The 19,528-nt window shown below is 45.0% G+C and overlaps 1 long non-coding RNA gene across 1 annotated transcript; it reads left to right on the top strand.

The window, feature by feature from the left end:
- Positions 1-377: 377 nt before the first annotated feature.
- Positions 378-19,417, top strand: LOC138513079 (uncharacterized). Its single transcript, XR_011281692.1, has 3 exons — positions 378-486; positions 594-657; positions 19,120-19,417. It is a non-coding gene; the product is annotated as an uncharacterized lncRNA (long non-coding RNA).
- Positions 19,418-19,528: the final 111 nt, after the last annotated feature.

Below are 19,528 nucleotides of genomic sequence, written 5' to 3' on the forward strand. Positions count from 1 at the left end.
GGTGGTTTGGAAGCCATGATTTCTACAAATTTGACACCAAATAAAAGACGGATTTTGAAACCAGCTCTCTTTCTTTTGCAATGATTTTGCTCTGTGAGCAGCCAAATGATGGGTTTTGGCAGTGGTCTCCTGTGTTACCACTGACATAGGCAAAAGTAGATGGTGGCCTATTTTTCAGGTTTTCACTGCGCACTTCCTGGTGATTTCTGGCAAGCAGCATGCTTTCCGGCGGCCATTATGATGCTTCTGCTGCCAGCAATGCACAGTGATGTTGCAGGGCTTGGATTAGTGGGTTAAGACATCCCACAGCGCTGAATGTCTGTCTAGCGGTTTCTTTTCCGTGCGCGATTAACCTGCTGTTTCTTTTCCTTTTCTGCAGGCGCGGCTCCAGGATGGCGATGGGAAGAACTGCTTCAACGAAATTCCTGAAGAATGCAGACCCCGGGTGATTATTGGGTGTCCATGCAGATACCTTCTTCTCTGCAGGTGCGGCGGCCCGGAGAGCAGCTGAAGGCGGGCCGATTGGATGGAATACTGCAGGTAAGGCCTTTGTTGCTGTACTAACTCCTGTTCTCTTCTTTTCCTTCTCTCAGGTGCCGTTGGATCGGGGTCTCAGGACGAGCGTGGCTTTAGAAGTTCGAGTACTGAGCAGACAAGGTGAGCGTTACGCTGTAGGAGTGCAGAATAACGGAAAGCGTGTTCTGCCTGTAGGGTGTGGCTTAAATAACCCTGTAAGTAGTTCCAGGTAAAATAGTCCCTCAGCCACACCCTGCAATCTTAGTTAAAGTAGTCCCTCAGCCACACCCAGGGTATACAGACAGGCTCAGCCCTATTAGGCTGTGAATGTAGTCTCATGCAATTAGCACATGTTATGAGCCTGACGCCAACGGCACCAGGAATAAGTCCAGGAAATCCTAGGACACACTTTTGGGTCTTGATTAGCCCCTAAGGGTGCCAGTGACTGGAGTAGGCCCATAAGCCCCAGAGGTTTGGGAGTTTGTACCATGACACTTTTACTGATTTTGACGAGAAGTAGTTCTCCCTTTTCAGTCAGCGAAGAATAAGCGACCTCTTCCTTCTCTGGTGTTCATTAATTATTGGAAATTCATCAATATTGAGATCACTTTGAGGAATCACTAATGATGGAACATGTATTAATACAATGGAACATACTTCTTCCCAATTTCTAGGCAACTGCATTTAAACTCTGGATACACAGGTCCAATATCAGTCAATCAATACGGCAGTTCCTCCATTCATGCCTGGGACTTTGAGCACCTGTCCACATCCTTTGTTCTCTCCAACCAGAACCGAGCATGCATTCCTGAAGCATGCTGATGCATTCTTTAATGGTATTATGGATGCTGGTCCTGCTTTGTTGCCGACCCATGTTAGTAACTTGGAATACTTGGCCCATGATTCTAGGCATCAGTCATTCACCATTTGCACTATGCCTACTGGTTACACCCCTGCATCCCTCTCACCACAAACTATAGAAATCACTGTCTAAGCTCCTGCACCTCCATCATGTCTGCACGTATACTACAGATACCAACCCGCCAACCGCCCCTCCTGCTGCACCCCACCCAACTCCCTATCCTCTCCACCTCCAGCACTAAATTCACCCTTCCGCACAACCCCACCTTAACCACTCCTACCTGTCATGCTACCAATTTTCATCCCTCTCTGACCCTCAAAAAACTCTCTCCCAACCCTGCCCTCAAATGTGCCTTTATCAACGCCCGCTCTCTCCCTGCGCACGCACTTGAGAGTAATGACCTCATCACATCCAATGACCTCGACCTACAGGCCATAACGGAAACCTGGCTCCATGAAGCATCAGGCCCAGCCATCTCTCTCACTCTCCCCCAAGGATACACCATCCTGAGACAGGACCGCAAGACATCCAAAGGAGGAGGCGTAGCTCTTATCTCTAAGGAGACACTTCCCATTAGACTCTGCAACCAACCGCGGGAAAATAACGCTGACCTCCTCAATAACAGACTAACACTCTCTCCCAACTGTACAATAAATATACTGATCACATACAGACCACCTGGTACAGCCCCAGATTACCAAAGGCACCTCCTTGAAATCCTAGGTAATAACTTAAAGAGCTCCACTAAAACTATCCTACTCGGAGACCTCAACCTAGCCCTGCATGACCCAAAGGACAAAACAGCCTCCTCATTTGCCAAAGAGCTCACAGACTGAGGGTACGCCCATAGAGTCATAGAGCTAACTCACTGTAAAGGCCACTCCATTGACTGGATTGCTGACCACAACTGCTCAGCCTCCATCACCAATATCTTGGCTCACTCCTGGATGGACCATCACTGCATCCATTTCACTATTCCTACGAGACCTCCCACCAAATTGCTTTCTTACGCCCCCCCAGCTAAAGTCAGAAGCTCCAAAAAGCAAACCAAAGTCAACTTCCTCCCTTTTCTTGACGTTCCAGAACTTAAACCTCCCTTTGCCAACAACCCCTCTTCTCTTGCCAATATCTATTCCCACACCCTCACCAAAGCCATTGAGTCTATAGCCCCATTGGAGGAAAAGAAGGAAAAAACATCTATGCACACCAACTCCTGGTTCACAGGAGAGTTATCAGCGCTACTGCCAACAAATGCCTGGCCCTAGCTAAGTGGCAATCCACGCCCAACCATTCCACCCTGACAGAATTTAAAAATATTTCATCATCATACAAAAAAGCTATATTTAAAGCCAAATCTGAACCATTCCACCTTAGAATCTCCACAGCCAACTCCAAATCTAAGGAAATGTTCTCGATCTTCAAAGATCTCATCACCTCATCCAGCAGCCCAGAAAAAATCACCAAAGACAAAGCTTGGTGTTCTAGCATTCAAGCAGCCCTCCTTAACAAAGTCAAGCTTCTCCAAGATAAAATCCAATCACAGCGCAAATCACTACCCAAACAGGACAGACTGCCCCTGCCCATCTCACCTACTCTTCACCCCGATACCCCGCTCTTCTCATTCAGAGACGTCACAGGAACGGAAGTCGCAGATCTCCTCCAATACATCAAACCATCCACTTGTAAAGGGGACATCTGCCCACCAGCCATCATCATATAGTGCACAGACTTGCTGACCCCGGTTATCACAGCATTCATCAATGCTTCCTTCGCCAAAGGAATTGTACCATAAAGCCTAAAAGAAGCATGGGTCCGTCCACTCATAAAGAAGACCTCCCTAGATCCTGCTTGCCCCAACAACTACCAACCCATCACCACAGTCCCCTTCCTCCTCAAAATCCTAGATAAAGCTGCCCACACCAAAATCCAACACTACCTTGAATTATACGCCATCCTAGGCAAAAGACAATCAGGCTTCCGCAAAGGCCACGGCACAGAAACCACCCTCATAGACCTAAAATAACAAATCACCAAGATAATGGACAATGGCAAACCAGCCCTCCTGCTTCTCGTAGATCTCTCTGCTGCATTTGATCTTGTTGATCACAACATCTTGACCTCCCATCTCTTCAATGCAGCCCACTTCTCAAAAAAAGCCACTTCATGGATAACCTCTTTCCTTGAGGGCAGAGCCATGAAGGTCTATTCTGACCAGGCTAGCGCAGCTCCCACCACCATCCACTGCGGAGTGCCCCAGGGATCATGTACTGCACCTACCCTTTACAACCTATTATCGAAAGAACTCTTGGACAAACTGGATTCGCTCGGCATAGCCTACACAAACTATGCCGACGATACACAAGTACTCCTCCCTCTTAGTGGTTCATACGACCAAGACAATGCAGCCCTCCTTCAAATGTAAACCACCTTCCAAACCTGGATGGAAGCCAATGATCTTTGCTTAAATGGGGACAAAACCGAGATCATCCTAATAGGTCATAAGGAAATACTGCCGAAACTTAACCAAAAATATGACAAGCCGACACGTGTTTCGACCCAAACTGGTTGTCCTCAAGGCTGCTCTCATTTATAAACGTTAAATATGAATGAACCATGACATGCAATAACATTGTGTTATTGTATAACATTCACACAACATTATATAGTTCATAGTACAAAATGAAAACAACATATTCCATATGGAAGTACACATTAAAATGCATTATTCATCTAGTGTTAGAGAGGAAGAGCAACAAACATACCATATGTTGGCATACCTCAGGTCAGGAAAGGAAGGATGGAGTCAGTTAGTGGAAAGATCCATGTAGAACCCATGTTATTTTGGGGAAAAAAATAGAAAAACAGGGAATACTGAAATTAAGAGTTTGCCCCATGCTGAACACAAATTTCATAATAAATATATTATTCATTAACAGTTCATTCGAAGTGTTATGTCCATGCTATCCTGTTAAATATTGAAAGCATGTCTCATACAGGGATGTCATTTAGGGGTCGTCAGAGGTCGGAACTGCGACCTCTGAGGTCTCCCTTGCGACCTCTGTGGTCACCCTTGCGACCTCTAGAAAAAAAAGGAAAAAAAAAGAAATAAAAAGATTTTTTTTTAAAAAAACATTTTAGTAATGCAAGCTCCTGGGCTTTGGTCAGCACCATGTGGCTCTTTAGTTCTGGAGTGGCGAGTGGCTGGCTTTATTGTTAAAGCCCCTTAAAAAAGAAGAAAAAGAAGAAAAGGAGTGACACAAGTCTAACACTTTCAGCACTGACCCTAAATAAGAAAGATTAGGAATACCAAATAATGTGTCTTTCTGGAATTCTATACAATAATTGCTAGACTCATTAAAGGTTTATTTCAGGCACACTTCAGGGGGTGAGTCACTGATTTAGTCTGTTCTTAAACGCCTCAACTCAGCCTTTCATTCTTCTGAGGTCGATACATGAGCACCAACACAGGTTGTGTGATATTGGGTGTATATTTTTTCTATATAAAGCGCTAAAGCGTAAGTGCTATATAACAACACATCATTATCATTTGGTCATGGTGTTTGCATTCACAGTAATTTGGTAATATGGGCCTTTCATACTGATCTTAACAATACATACGGTGATCCATTCTATTATGAAATGTACATCACATTTTAGTGATATCGTAACCATATTTTTTGTAGTGTACAATGCTATGCCATAGCACTTCCTGTTTTGTCAACGGGTGAAAGGTCGCGTTCCATCGCATCCCGCGATATCACATGGGGGTGGGATCAAATTACATCACTTCCTGTGATGTCACTAGGGGGTCAAGGGTTGTGTGATGTCACTTCCGCTACCCCTGGCATTTTGGTGAAATTACGTCCCTGAGGTCATTGGTGAAATTACAGTCTTCCGTAAAGACAATATGGGAGGAATAGCCACTCATTAAAGGAGTATGATCCACACAGCATGAACAATGATAACATTTCACTTTTTTCAGTGTATTCAGTATTCAAAGCAGTTTAATTCGGAATAATCCAATCCATAAAACACCACAATTCATAAAGACAGTACAATCAATAAATAAAGCGGGAATCCTTAATAGGACAATAGTTCCCTTGGCAAGGGGATACACATTGGAAGAGACCAGAAACCCAGGAAACCAGTACATATGGCATATAGCACAAAACTATATGCCACCATAATAATCTCCGATTTAAATAGACTTGTTAAAATCAATACTAACAATGATAGCCTGCACTGGGAAAAATCAAATACCATATAGGCCCATACATATACTATATAGCAGAGACAAAAGGCATGACAATCTTGATTAAAATCAGATTAAAAAAATTAGTGCTAAAAACAATAGTTTTTGTTGACAGGTAATTTTCATATAACTGCATATTTGAACGCATTTTTTTACACCTGGAATAGACAGTAGCAATAAGAAGGCGGGTTTACTCTGTTTTCCAGGAAGTCCAGAGATGTCATTTGGGGGTCGCCAGAGGTCGCAACTGCGACCTCTGAGGTCTCCCTTGCGACCTCTGTGGTCTCCCTTGCGACCTCTAAAAAAAAAAACTAAAAAAAATGTTTTTTATTTTTTTATTTTTTGTGATATAAGCTCCTGGGCTGTGGCCAGCCCCATGTGGCTATTTACTTCTGGTTCTGGAGTGGCTGGCTTTCTTGTTCAGGCCCCTTAAAAAAAATAAGAAAAATAAGAACATCAGTGCCACAAGTCTAACACTTTCAGCACTGATCCTAAATAAGAAAGAATAGGAATACCAAATAATGTGTCTTTCTCGAATTCCATACAGTAATTGCTAGACTCATTAAAGGTTTATTTCAGGCACACTTCAGGGGGTGAGTCACTGATTTAGTCTGTTCTTAAACACCTTAAATCAGCCTTTCATCCTTCTGAGGTCAATAAATGAGTACCAACACAGGTTGGGTGATATTGAGTGTATATTTTTTCTATATAAAGCGCTTAAGCGTAAGTGCTATATAATAACACATCACTATTATTTCGTCATGGACGTCTGCTTGCATTCACAGTAATTTGGTAATATGGGCCTATACACACTGATCTTAACGATACATATGGCGATCCATTCTTGTATGAAATGTACATCACATTATAGTGATATCGTAACCATATCTTTGTAGTGTACAATGTTATGTGATGGCACTTCCTGTTTTGTCAACGGGTGAAAGGTTGTGTTCCATCGCTGCACGTGATATCACTTCGAGGTGGGGTCAAATGACATCACTTCCTGTGATGTCATAAGTGGGTCAACGGTCATGTGATGTCACTTCCGTTATCCCTGGCATTTTGGTGAAATGACGTCCCTGGTCTCATATCAATAGTATTGAACCGTGAGCCTATTCCGTCCAGCACAAAGTGATCAATATGAGCAATTAGTCATAGAAAGTGAAACTCAGTTTAGAGAAATAAGAGGGTTCAGTGTGTCCACTCCCTCATGCTTAGTAATTAAAACAAAGAAATAAAGAGTTGCCATAGCCTGCTTACCACTGTCAAATTTTTAGGGGTCCAATCCCTCAATAAAATAGCAGGTAGTATCCAGCTTCAAAGAAATTGTCCCAAGTTTAAAGTTCCAATGGCTGTCATAAGCAGCCCGATATGCTGCAGTCAAGAAAAAATGAGCATCACAATCTCAGACTTGCTACCATAAACGCCTTGTCGTGGCAATCTCATAAAGGAGAGAGAAATCCCACCTGTGCAAAGTACTTCAAGTTGTCTTAATGATTAATATGCTGATCAATCCAAGATGAGATGGCTTATTATGGCCTACAAGACGCTTGCAGGTCCTACCGGCTACTCTCTCGAAATTTCATATTACCACCTCTTTTACCCATAGTAGTCTTAATTAGTCCAATAAAACGTATGTCTTCTTTATTGTCCAACTGGTGTTGTTCCTGCCAGTGGATTGCCAGAGGCAACGTGGGGTCAGTACTCCTTAGGCTTTCCAGGTGTTCCCTAACCCAAACCCGAATTCTCAGCTGTCTAATAGTGCTCCCCACATAAAGCCTTCCACACACACATATGGTAGCATATACTACATAACATGATTTACAGTTAATACATCCATTGATGCGTATAGTTCTGCCATTGTTGTCAGAAAATAATTCACACATATTGTAAACATATCTACCATGATTACAGCTCCCACATTTAACAAAACCTATCTTGGTGGCAAGCCAATTCGTACTGGATTTGTCATCACTGGTGTTCAAAAAGGAAGGTCTCACTTTCTGCTTTATTGTTTGGGCTCTAGTGAAAGTGAATTTAGGCTTCTCAGACAAATAAGGTTCCAGATCCTTGTCCAATTTTACGTGAATACCAGGATGACATTAAAATTAGGAAGTTTAGAAACTATTTCAGAGACGACAAATATTACAGGTTAGATAGGGTCTATACCTTCCAACCCAAATACGACAATATTCCCAGACAGAAAACAAGTTCTTTCAATACTACACCAGCTAGTTCGAACCCGGATTCAGAGGAAGACAGCCAGTTGCAGGGCACCAGTAACAGTGATGTAATAATTTTTCTGAATTATAGGCCTTTCTCAACTTGAAAGACATTTATTAGCCAATTTATAATTTAAGATCACCTATTTAGCATCAACACATTCTGGCCATTTCTTGTAACCTAATGGTAGTATATTTGCATCTATATACTACAACATGGACAATTTTGTCTACTTATCTTCATTGTCCACGTTCATTATTATATTATTCACTTGATCTGCCTGACAGTATAAATATCTGCTCTTTTTTATAAACCACATGCGCCTTAAAAATATTCTATCAAACTCACTTAGCCCAATTGAGCCCGCTATGCGAACGAAAACATCTTTTCGTTTTAATGAGCAGTGACATTTGTCTGAATAGAGGGAATTAGGAAATACAGTGTCTCATATTATTAGTGCAATCGGTTCATAGGATATCTTTCTAATTGTTATACCGTCTTGGTGTGTGTTTTGAATCAATAATACTTATTGCCCAATCGTGACGTAAATTAACTTCCTGTTTGTTTCCATATGACGTCATTACGTTTCTGGGCACCATCTTTTACTTTTATACTATGCGTTTACTCGCTGCTTCTGGCATTAGCCCTGAATTTTGTGTGCAGGGATTGACCCCACCATATACTAATTTCAGGTAACTTGCAACTAGATTCAATACCATATTTGGCAATTCTATGACAAGACAGGAGGCGAGCATTATGCTTCATCTTCTTTTATTACTACTCCTCAGCAGTTCAACAACATATATAAAACCATGGAAAGTACCCAACAAACTTTCCCTTTTTTTTTTTTTTTTTTTTTTTTTAACTACAACCCCCATGAGTCTCTGTAGTCCGTGCTCATTCCACCAGTCCTGATCTCCTTCCTGTACTTAGACTCCTCCTCTTCTTTTACTGCTCTTCAAGCAGATAAGTACCTTTTCTCCACTCTCTGTACGACTCGGGTAAAATGCCTGTGTGAGAGTGGGTGATTATTGGCAAATAAGTTGAGACACGACTGGAGTGTATAAGAGATTGTTGTTTATGCAGAGGAACCGAAAAAAAAAAAATATATATATATATTTAAAATGGTAGTTTATTGATAGCACGCATAGGCGAGTTTCTTCGTGGGGGGCTCGCGTATACGCGGGCAGCCGATTCAGGAATTCAGGGATTCACTTTAGAAGCCGGTTCGCGAGGCGGACGGCCCCGTGTCGCATACCCGACACCGCAGGGGCTCAGTCAGGCCTCGCGAACTACGCGGCGGAGGCCGCGGGACACGCGCGAGCCGGCCCCCACCCTCGGGTAGGAGGAGCCGACGCGCGCGAATTGTACGAGGCCGCCAGACGGCTCTCGCAGGTAGCACCCACCCGCGGGTGGGCGGAGCTACCGCGTGAGGAGCGCGAAGAGCGACGCTCCCATAGCAGCCCCCACCCGCGGATGGGAGGAGCCTACCACGGACGTGCCGCGCAGTACATTCTGCGACGGCTTCGAACTCCGCGACCACACGGCGTTGAAGACGCCGCTAGTTTTGACAAGATTCCCCTGACCAAGGGAAGCGCCAGGCCATAGCGATCAGATCGCTCGAGAGCTCCGTGCCTCAGAAAGGCAACTCACAGCGGCTCACGTGTTTAAAAAAAAAATAAGAAAAAATATATTAATAGTAATAACGATACGGCTTCTAGCAGAGGACCGGCGCTACTGAGGAGAGAATACCTCTCAAGAGCCACTGAGCTGTGGACAAGCAAGGTGCAGCCACTGAAAATACTGTCTCTATACCATCAGGAGGGAGCAGTGGGCGTGCTAGGACACCTGATCCAGGTAAATTGGCACACAGCACTGTATTAAAAAAAAAAAAAAAAAAATGTCAGAATTTGAGTGGAGCGAGGAGGAGCAGTCACATGACCTCGCTGCCAGCTTCAAAAAAGTGCTAGGGAGCTCCCTCATTGATGCAGTGGCAGAGGGCGTCAGGCCCCTTCAAGAAAGGCTAAAGACGCTGGAAGCTATGCTTTCGCAGCCTGAGGACAGCACCACGGACCGCAAGCGCACGCCCACGGATCCCTTGATAGAGGGACACAAGGGGAGTAAGTTAGCCCTTAAGAGGAAAGCCTTTGTCGACCCCCGGGGCTCTTGGGACGGGGCAGAAGATGAGGCCCCAGAGGTGCCTGATGCGTTCGCAAAGCTGAAGGAAGCTTATCTGCGACGACAGGCGGTGCCAGACCTCATGACCCCCTCTCCAGGGGAGGACAATACTGGAGATGACCCAGGCTCGGAGGATGAGCAGGGAGAGGATCAGACCTCACAAGGAGACGAGGAGACCGAGGAAGACTGGGTCCAGCCCAGTGGGGGCAAGAGAGCTCGGAAAGAGAAACACTTGACTGATGGTCAAGAGGATATGTTTGACCCGGACAGCATCAGGAATCCAAGGTCCACCGAGTGGCAGCCATCCCCCCGAGTAGCTCAGTACATGGCGGCTAGGCTGCGCAAGCCATTAGACAAGGAAGTGAGACAACGGCTGCGTGCAGAGTGTCCGCGACCGGATCTCCCGGGCAAAGTAGCAGAGGCCCCCGAACTCGACCCGAAAATGCTGACCTTCGTGTCAAAGACGAATAAGGATCCCCGCAAAGGTATCGATAGGTCCTGGAAAAGCTGCCAGGAGAAGGTCTTAGACCTGTCAGGGCCACTGGCAAAGATAATGGACCTCGCAGAGAGGTCCAAGGACACTGGTGAAGCAGTGGACCCGGAGGCTCTCGCCGGATGGGCGCAGAGAGCGGTCTGTCTGCTCGGAAATGCAAATTGCGCCATAGCCTCAGAGAGGAGAAAGGGGCTACTACTCAAGATTGATTCGAAACTCAGCGATCTATCATCGTATGAAGCGGGAGAAGGGGCTCAAGGCCTTCTATTCGGAGAGACCTTTGGGAAGGAGATGGGCCGATTCGTCGGAACATACGCCTCCCTGGAGAAAGCCCAAGCATCAATCCGCAAAATCTTTCCGAGTAGAGTTTTTGGAGGGACCGGCCGCGGTCGGGGTTGCGCAGCCGGTCGCAGTCGAGGAGGAAGAAGACCCCATAATCCCAGAGCACAATACTGGGAGAACAAGGGCCAGGATACCTTCTTCCCGTCCAGAGGAAGATTCCCGAGAGGTCGCGGATTCAGGGGATCAGGCCGAGGCCAAGGATTTACGCCAGGTGAGAGCGATTCAGTATCCCCCAGTAGGTGGGAGAACGCGCATATTTTTAGAAAATTGGCGCATGATTTCAAGCGATTCCTGGATATTGCAGACCGTCAGAGGGCTGCAGCTAGATTTTATAGAAACCCCGATTCAGCGGCACAGGCCACAGGGCCAGAGACTAGCGCAAGCGGAGCAAGCATGGCTAGACGGCGAGATCGCGCAGATAGCGCTCAAACAGGCGATAGAGAGATGCGCGAGGGAGCCCAAATTCGTAAGCAATATGTTCCTAGTGCACAGGAAAGAAAAGGTGCGTCCAGTTATAAATCTCAAGGAGCTGAACGGATGGATCGTATACCGCCACTTCAAGATGGAGGGCATACATCAGCTCAGAGACTCCCTAAGGGAAGGAGACTGGCTGACGCGTTTAGATCTGAAGGATGCTTATCTCACGGTTCCGGTACTCGAGGAGTACAGACCTTACCTAGCTTTCCGCTGGCACAAACAGTTCTGGCAATTCAAGACGATGCCGTTCGGACTGGCTTCGGCTCCTTGGGCATTTACAAAGCTAATGAAACCCGTAGCAGCAGCGATCAGAGAGAAGGGCGTCAGGCTGATCATCTATCTAGACGACCTTCTGCTGCTAGCAGAAAATCGGGATGTGCTGCTATACCAAACGAGATGGGTACAGGACCTTCTGATATTGCTAGGTTTCCTAGTGAATATAGAGAAATCGGATACCACGCCAGAGCAGAGATTAGACTTCCTAGGTTTTGTGCTAGACACAAAGAAAGCGACCCTAGAGCTGCCAGCGCGGAAGAGGAGAGACATAAAGAAAGAGATCAGAATATGCCTAGAGAGAAGGCTAATATCCCTCAGGACATTGGCGAGGATAGTCGGGCTGATAGCAGCATCCATTCAGGCCATATTCCCGGGGCCTCTACACTACCGAGCACTGCAGAGGCTGAAGATAAGGCATCTTCAACAGGGTCTGAAATATCACCAACAGGTACCTCTAGATCAAGACTCCATTACAGAGCTGGAGTGGTGGTTAAAGAATATGGACGCCTGGAATGGGCGTGCCATATTCGGAGACAAGCCAGATCTGATCATAGAGTCAGACGCCAGCCGGCAGGGCTGGGGATCAAGATGCGGGAGCCTACAAACCGGAGGCAAGTGGAGCGAAGAGGAGCTCCAGCTTCACATAAACTGTCTGGAACTCCTAGCGGGATCGTTCGCGATCAAGGCCTTCACGAGAGGGAGAGTGAAGTCTTGTGTGCTGCTGAAGATGGACAACATCTCGGCAGTGAGGTACATAAACCACTTAGGCGGCACGAGGTCCAAGATGCTGGCGGAGTTAGCGAAAGACTTATGGCACTTTTGCCTTCGGTCAGAAACGTCAGTGACTGCAGAGTATCTGCCGGGTTCACTGAATGTAGTAGCGGATTGGAACTCCCGTTACCTGACAGATTCCAGCGATTGGAGACTGGACCCAGAAGTATTTCGGAGGCTGGACAGGAAGTGGGGTCCATTGCATACGGACCTGTTCGCCTCCCGGCTCAACGCTCAGACGAGCTTATATTACAGCTGGAGGCTAGATCCGGGAGCTCTAGGGACGGATGCATTTCTGCAAGAGTGGACAGGGGGTCCACATTACGCCTTTCCCCCCTTCGCGATGCTGAGCAGAGTTCTAGCGAAGTGTCGGAGGGAGAAGGCAGAACTAGTATTAGTAGCACCCTTGTGGAAGTCTCAAGTGTGGTTCCCAACGTTGATGGAGCTAGCAGCAGACGTTCCCAGAGTCCTTCCCGAAGGAGAGCGACTGCTCACGGACCCAGTTGGGTCGTGTCATCCTCTGAGAGTGAGAGGGACACTCCCGTTAGTCGCGTGCAGGATATCAGGAGACGCTGGGCTCTGCCAGGAATTTCGGAGCAGGCTGCGCAGCTTATCTCTGAATCCTGGGCTCCTTCCACTAGGAGGAGCTACGACGCTGCTTGGGCAAAATGGACGAGTTGGTGCAAGAACAGAAGTGTTCATCCCGTTTCAGCACCTGTAGTGGAGATTCTAAATTTTCTAGCGCAGCTATTGCAGAACGGGAAAGCTTTCCGTACGATAGGAGTGTACAGGTCGGCTATATCAGCGGGGCATATGTCAATTGAGGGAGTACCGGCAGGGGAGCATCCCGCGGTAGTGAGGCTCATCAGAGGAGCGAGATTTAGAGCGCCACCAGAGCCTAAGTATAGTACTACATGGGACGTGGCGACAGTGCTAAGATTACTATCAGGCTGGCCAGCAGATAGATACCTTTCTCTCAAACAGTTATCAGGTAAATTAGCTATGCTATTATGTCTGATCTCATGTAAACGAGTGTCAGACGTTAAAGCACTAGAGATTAACAGACGAGTCTTCAGACCGGAGGGAGTTACATTCTCCATAGTCAGGAGGACTAAGACAGGCACCTTCGCAGTCCACTACCCTTATTTTCCGGACAATTCGAAATGGTGCGTAGCTCGATGTATTAAAGAGTACGAGGGCAGAACAGCAGAGAACAGAGCAGCTAGCACTACTCAGTTGTTAATAGCGCGTAGGAAGCCTTACCACGCGGTAGCATCGGCCACCATTGCCAGATGGGTCAAAGAGATCATGTGCGCAGCAGGTGTGAATGTGAACACGTATGGAGCGCATTCAGTGAGAGGGGCGATGGCTTCGTCAGCCGCGAGAGCAGGAGTGCCTTTGAGTGAAATAATGAGAGCAGCGGATTGGGCGAGCGATCGTACATTTAAAGAGTTTTACTTCAAGCCAGCAGAGGGTTTGGCTGGTACAGTCTTGGGGAAGCTTTGAACAAGCATAATGCTCGCCTCCTGTCTTGTCATAGAATGTAGATTACCCCTGCTTTCTGCGCAGGGAGTATTAATTCTATTAAAGACTAGGAGGCGAGCATTAAATTCCCGCCCGATTGATGTACTGTGTAAATTGTTGAGAAATTTATATGCGAGAGTACAGTACATACGCACCACCCTAAGATTTATTATTGTGTCTTCAAAGGGGAAGAGCAGAAGAATAACTGAAGACAGGGTTGTAGAAGAGACCATCAGGAGGCCGGGAGCGCACCGGCAGTTGAGTTGAAGTCCTGAAGATTCTTCGCACCGTTGACGAGGATCAGTTAATGGACAGGAGTGAATATCAGAGCGAGTAAAAGCAGAGGAGGAGTCTAAGTACAGGAAGGAGATCAGGACTGGTGGAATGAGCACGGACTACAGAGACTCATGGGGGTTGAGGTTAAAAAAAAAAAAAAAAAAAAAAAAAATGGGAAAGTTTGTTGGGTACTTTCCATGGTTTTATATATGTTGTTGAACTGCTGAGGAGTAGTAATAAAAGAAGATGAAGCATAATGCTCGCCTCCTTAGTCTTTAATAGAATTAATACTCCCTGCGCAGAAAGCAGGGGTAATCTACATTGTGCCTCTTTCTTTTTCTCCTGTGCTATTGTCACAGCATATGCTGCACCGCAGTAAATCTGGTATATTTTTTCTACTAGCCAACTTTAGGATTGCGCTGATTTCAATAGCTCTTAGGAATTCAATTAACATAATTTTTATAATTGATTTTCAGACTGTTATTAAACTTGATTAATGATAATATTGTCATGGCAGTAAAGGGGATACTTTCTCCAATTTGAAAACTGTACTTCCCTTCTTTTAGGCAAACGCCTCCTTTTTCAAGAGAGTAGCAGGTAGGACCTGCAAGCGTCTTGTAGGCCATAATAAGCCATCTCATCTTGGATTGATCAGCATATTAATCATTAAGACAACTTGAACTACTTTGCACAGGTGGGATTTCTCTCTCCTTTGTGAGATTGCCACCACAAGGCATTTATGGTCTTTTTATTTCATTTGCTCACAACTATAGCAAGTCTCAGTTTGTGATGCTCATTTTTTCTTGACTGCAGCATATCGGGCTGCTTATGACAGCCATTGGAACTTTAAACTTGGGACAGTTTCTTTGAAGCTGGATACTACCTGCCATTATATTGAGGGTTTGGACCCTTAAAAATGTAGCTGCGGTAAGCAGGCTATGGCAACTCTTTATTTCTTTGTTTTAATTACTAAGCATGAGGGAGTGGACACACTGTACCCTTTTATTTCTCCAAGCTGAGTTTCTCTTTCTATGACTAATTGCTCATATTAATCACTTTGTGCTGGACGGAATGTGCTCACTGTTCAATAATATTGACATGGAGACATTGCTTTCAATATTTAACACGATAGCATGGACATAACACTTTGAATGAACTGTTAATGAATAATATATTTATAATGGAATTTATGTTCAGTATGAGGCAAACTCTTAATTTCAGTATTCCCTGTTTATCTATCCCCCCCACCCCCAAAATAACATGGGTTCTACATGGATCTTTCCACTAACTGACTCCATCCTTCCTTTCCTGACCTGGCGTATGCCAACATATGGTATGTTTGTTCCTCTTTCTCTCTAACACTGGATAAATAATGCATTTTAATGTGTGCTTCTATATGGAATATGTTGTTTTCGTGTTGTAGTATGAACTATATAATGTTGTGTGAATGTAACACAATGTCATTGCATGTCATGGTTCATTAATATTTAACATTTATAAATAAGTGCAGCCTTGAGGACGACCAGTTTGGGTCGAAACACGTGTCGGCTGATCACAAATCACAAAGGAAAATAAAATCAACTTTAACATTGAGAACTTAAAGTGTCATACAGCAATGTTTTTCACCTCAGTGGACTTTGATTAACCTAATGGGGTGTTAAATGTGCAAGTTACCCTCCCAACCCCCCCTTTTCTGCTTGTCTAATTACTCCAAACCTTGTGGGAAGTTTGTGGCATTGAGGACAACTTGCTGCCACCCATGTTTTCTAAATAGGTGTAATTGAAACATTTTTGCTTAGCTATTCAATTTGAATACATGTACAATATTTCAAAAGTGAAGAATAGCGCACAACCAATTGATCGATCCCACAACCTACTCTTTCTTCAAAAATATGACAACTTTACCATCGACAACACCAACATACCTGTCTCCACCTCAGTAAAAACCCTTGGAGTCTACCTTGACTGTACCCTCTCGATGACTCGACAGGTCAGCACCATTGCCTCGAACTCTGCCCACACCACCAAACTTATAAATGCCATAAACCTTTTATAACCACCCAAAACTGCCTTTCCGTTGCCCGTGCAACAATAGGAGCAAAATTAGATTACTGTAATGCTCTCCTCGCAGGCACCTCATCAAAAAATCTTAACAGGCTCCAAATAGTACAAAACAACATGCTCTGCACAGCCCTCAGCATCCCTAAAAGAGAACACCTCTCACAGGCTAGGCGAGCAGCCCACTGGCTTGCTGTCAAGGAAAGGGTCAACTTCAATGTCCTCCAACTAACACACTAATACATCAGTCTCTCTGCCCCTTCCTACTTATCAGAAACCATTACCTGGGACACCTTGACACGCCCCAAAAGAAGTAACCACGCCAACCAACTCTGCATCTTTCCCATCAAAAGAGCTAACAATGGAGGTATAGGTTTTCCTCACATAGCACCCAAACTATGGGATGCCCTACCCAACGCACTCAGAGCTGAACCCTCCTTATCTACCTTTCGCAAAACCCTCAAAACTACTCTGTTCAACTAGCTCCATTAGTCTCCTCATCGACATAGCCTCCCTTCCCCACCAACCCCTTCACACCTCCCGCCTTGTACCTACCCTCTCTCCCAGACAGTACATCATGTAACTAAGTTTTTTGCTTCCATGTAACCATTAAGCTTCTCGTATCCTATGTAACAAGCAAGTATCTCTGTAACAGCACCATGATGCCTAAGGGCTGTTGCACACTTTAGAAATGCTAATAAATAAATACATAAGTGTGCAAGGAAAGATAATAGTCCTTCTTTCCATCCAGTAAAGGTGGCAACACAGCCATAGACCAATAGCCGAGGTTTCTCCCAGCATCCTGGTCTCCGCTCGTTCAGTCATATCTAAGCAATCCATCCTCTTCATCTCAACAGTTTTTATTCGCTCTCCAATCTGGGATGGATACATGAGTTTTTTGCTTGTCCACCCCATCCGACTTTCCATTCATTTTTTCTTCACATAAGTATCTTCATATGGAAATGTTCCTCTTGATCGCCATCGGAAAGTTGCCCATTTTCCTTCAACTTGCCCTCTGCTTGTACACACTGCTAGATGACTGAGACATATTGCATCATGTGCAGGCAGCTCTTTGGCAATAAATGTCCTTGCTGCAATCATGGTATACGGTATCAAGGAACAGACATACAAGCTGTCATCTGATGTTCTCTCTCCCACCTCTTTCATGTGCTGATACCATAGGTTATTTTTTAAATGAACTGAATTATGAAGATATGTGTTCATATCTTCATCATCTTCCCCAACATCCCTTTTAAATCGAAATTAATGACTACTAAGACTGCAAGCTTTTGGAGGTAACCTCTTCCACTTCATATGGTCCTTCAAAGCGGGGCATACTCCAAGTGCGTACAAACCTTCGTACCAACACTTAGTCCCCTGGGTATAGGCGGGGTTGTTTTAACAAATCATCTGATTCAATAGGTTGGTTGTCTTTGTCGCTTCTCTCTGACTCCTCCCTTCCATTCTTGACCTGTTGAGACATGACAGAAACACTTAAAGTCATTCTTGTTAAGTAATCATGCATCTCGTCAACTAGTGTCTTCGCTACACTATGGGATTCAGTTTTTAACGTAATTTGAGGGGGGTTCTCATGCAGTGTTCAGTCTCCAACTCATGAGGAGTTAGATGGTGATCTGAGCCAGGCTGATTTCTTAAAGCGTATAAGGCAAGGGGTAGGCAATGTAGCCATCCCTTTTAAGGTCATCTTTATCTTTGCAATCCTTTCCTTCAATAATCCATTTAATCGTTCATAGATGCCATTTGCTTGTGGGTGATAAGCTAAGGAAAATCTATGGGTAATGCCTAATAGGAGAACTATTTGTTCAAAAAGTTCATTTACAAAGCGTAGTCCATTGTCAGACTGCAAAACCTCACACACACCCCATCTTGAAAACACCACATGCACAAGGAACATGGCAGCGCAGGTGGCGGCAGGGTGTGTGCATGGACTTGCCTCGATCCTTCTAGAAAAAGGACATACCACGACCAGCATATTTCCGTCACCATTGCATGTCTGCAGCATATCTAAATAATCTATATGTGAATGCTGAAATAGGCCATTGGGTCTAGGAATTGCTGTTCTCACTGTTCACCAAGTGTGCCCTGCAGTACATTTCTGGCACACAATGCAATTTACAATAAATTGTGCCATATGCTCTAACATATTTGGGGAGAACCACTCTTCTGCGGTAGTAGCAGCTAGACTCTCTCGATTCTCCTGCGCAGAGTAGTGGAGTTGCTCCAATGCTACCCTCAATCATGCTAGAGGCATAACTGGCTTTCCAGTGCTATCATGTCTCCAAATTTCCATTGTAGGGGTTAAAGAACACCCCATTCCTTCCACAAATAATTTTCTTCTTGTGGTGCTTGAGCTTGAATCTCAGTTAATTGGACAAAAGACATGTTAAAGCCCTTCTTTACCAACATGCATCATCGGTATCAGGTAATATTATCCCCATATATATGGTCGCCGTATATAATATCGCCGGGAAAAGGTTGTGGCGATATTATATGGATGACCATATATATGGGGATAGGGGGCAGCAAAAAAGGGTTTGGGGATTGCGGGGGTGTCCCCCGCATGTTCCATGCAATTATGTCCCCACAATAAACAGCAATTTTTCGGCGACATTTTTGCATGGCGATATTTTTGAGGGGACATTATTACATGGAACCCCATCATTCTATCATCTGTTTAACACTTTCTATTTCAAAATTAGAAATGGTTGGGAAATAAGCTGAATTTTTTTATTCTAAGTCTGCAGCTTTGTTTCTGCAGGAAATTACGTCTTCTCTTTTAGTGTGGACTGTGCATTTTATGACTGCTGGAGTCAATGGGAGTGCTAATGCATCAATACGTTTATCCAATAGGGCCGCATGTTGCACTGGAGTGCCGTCTGCATGGAGGAAGCCCCTCCTTTTCCAGCATGACAAAGCTACATGTACAGTTGACGTCACATAGGCGGCGGCAAAGTACACCATAACTTTCTCATCTTCGAACCTGTGAAGCGCAGCAATAAGCGCCCCTAATTCTGAAGCTTGTGCTGAATAATGTGAAGGCAATCTCGAGCTTGTCACCACCTCAAATTCACCCTCTCGATTCAGCTTTGCTACCGCGGATCCAGTATGCCTTTCATCAGTCGTTTGGTCAATTTTGGAAGAACCATCAATAAAAACAACTTCCCCTCCTGCTGAGAGCCTTTTCTCTAACTAGGGGAATTTCATTATAGTTTTTGGTAGACTGTGTGCAATCATGTGCATAATCATCCTCCCCTACTGG

Source organism: Ambystoma mexicanum, chromosome 12, assembly GCF_040938575.1.
Source record: "Ambystoma mexicanum isolate Mex_15411 chromosome 12, UKY_AmexF1_1, whole genome shotgun sequence".
Classification (NCBI taxonomy): domain Eukaryota; kingdom Metazoa; phylum Chordata; class Amphibia; order Caudata; family Ambystomatidae; genus Ambystoma; species Ambystoma mexicanum.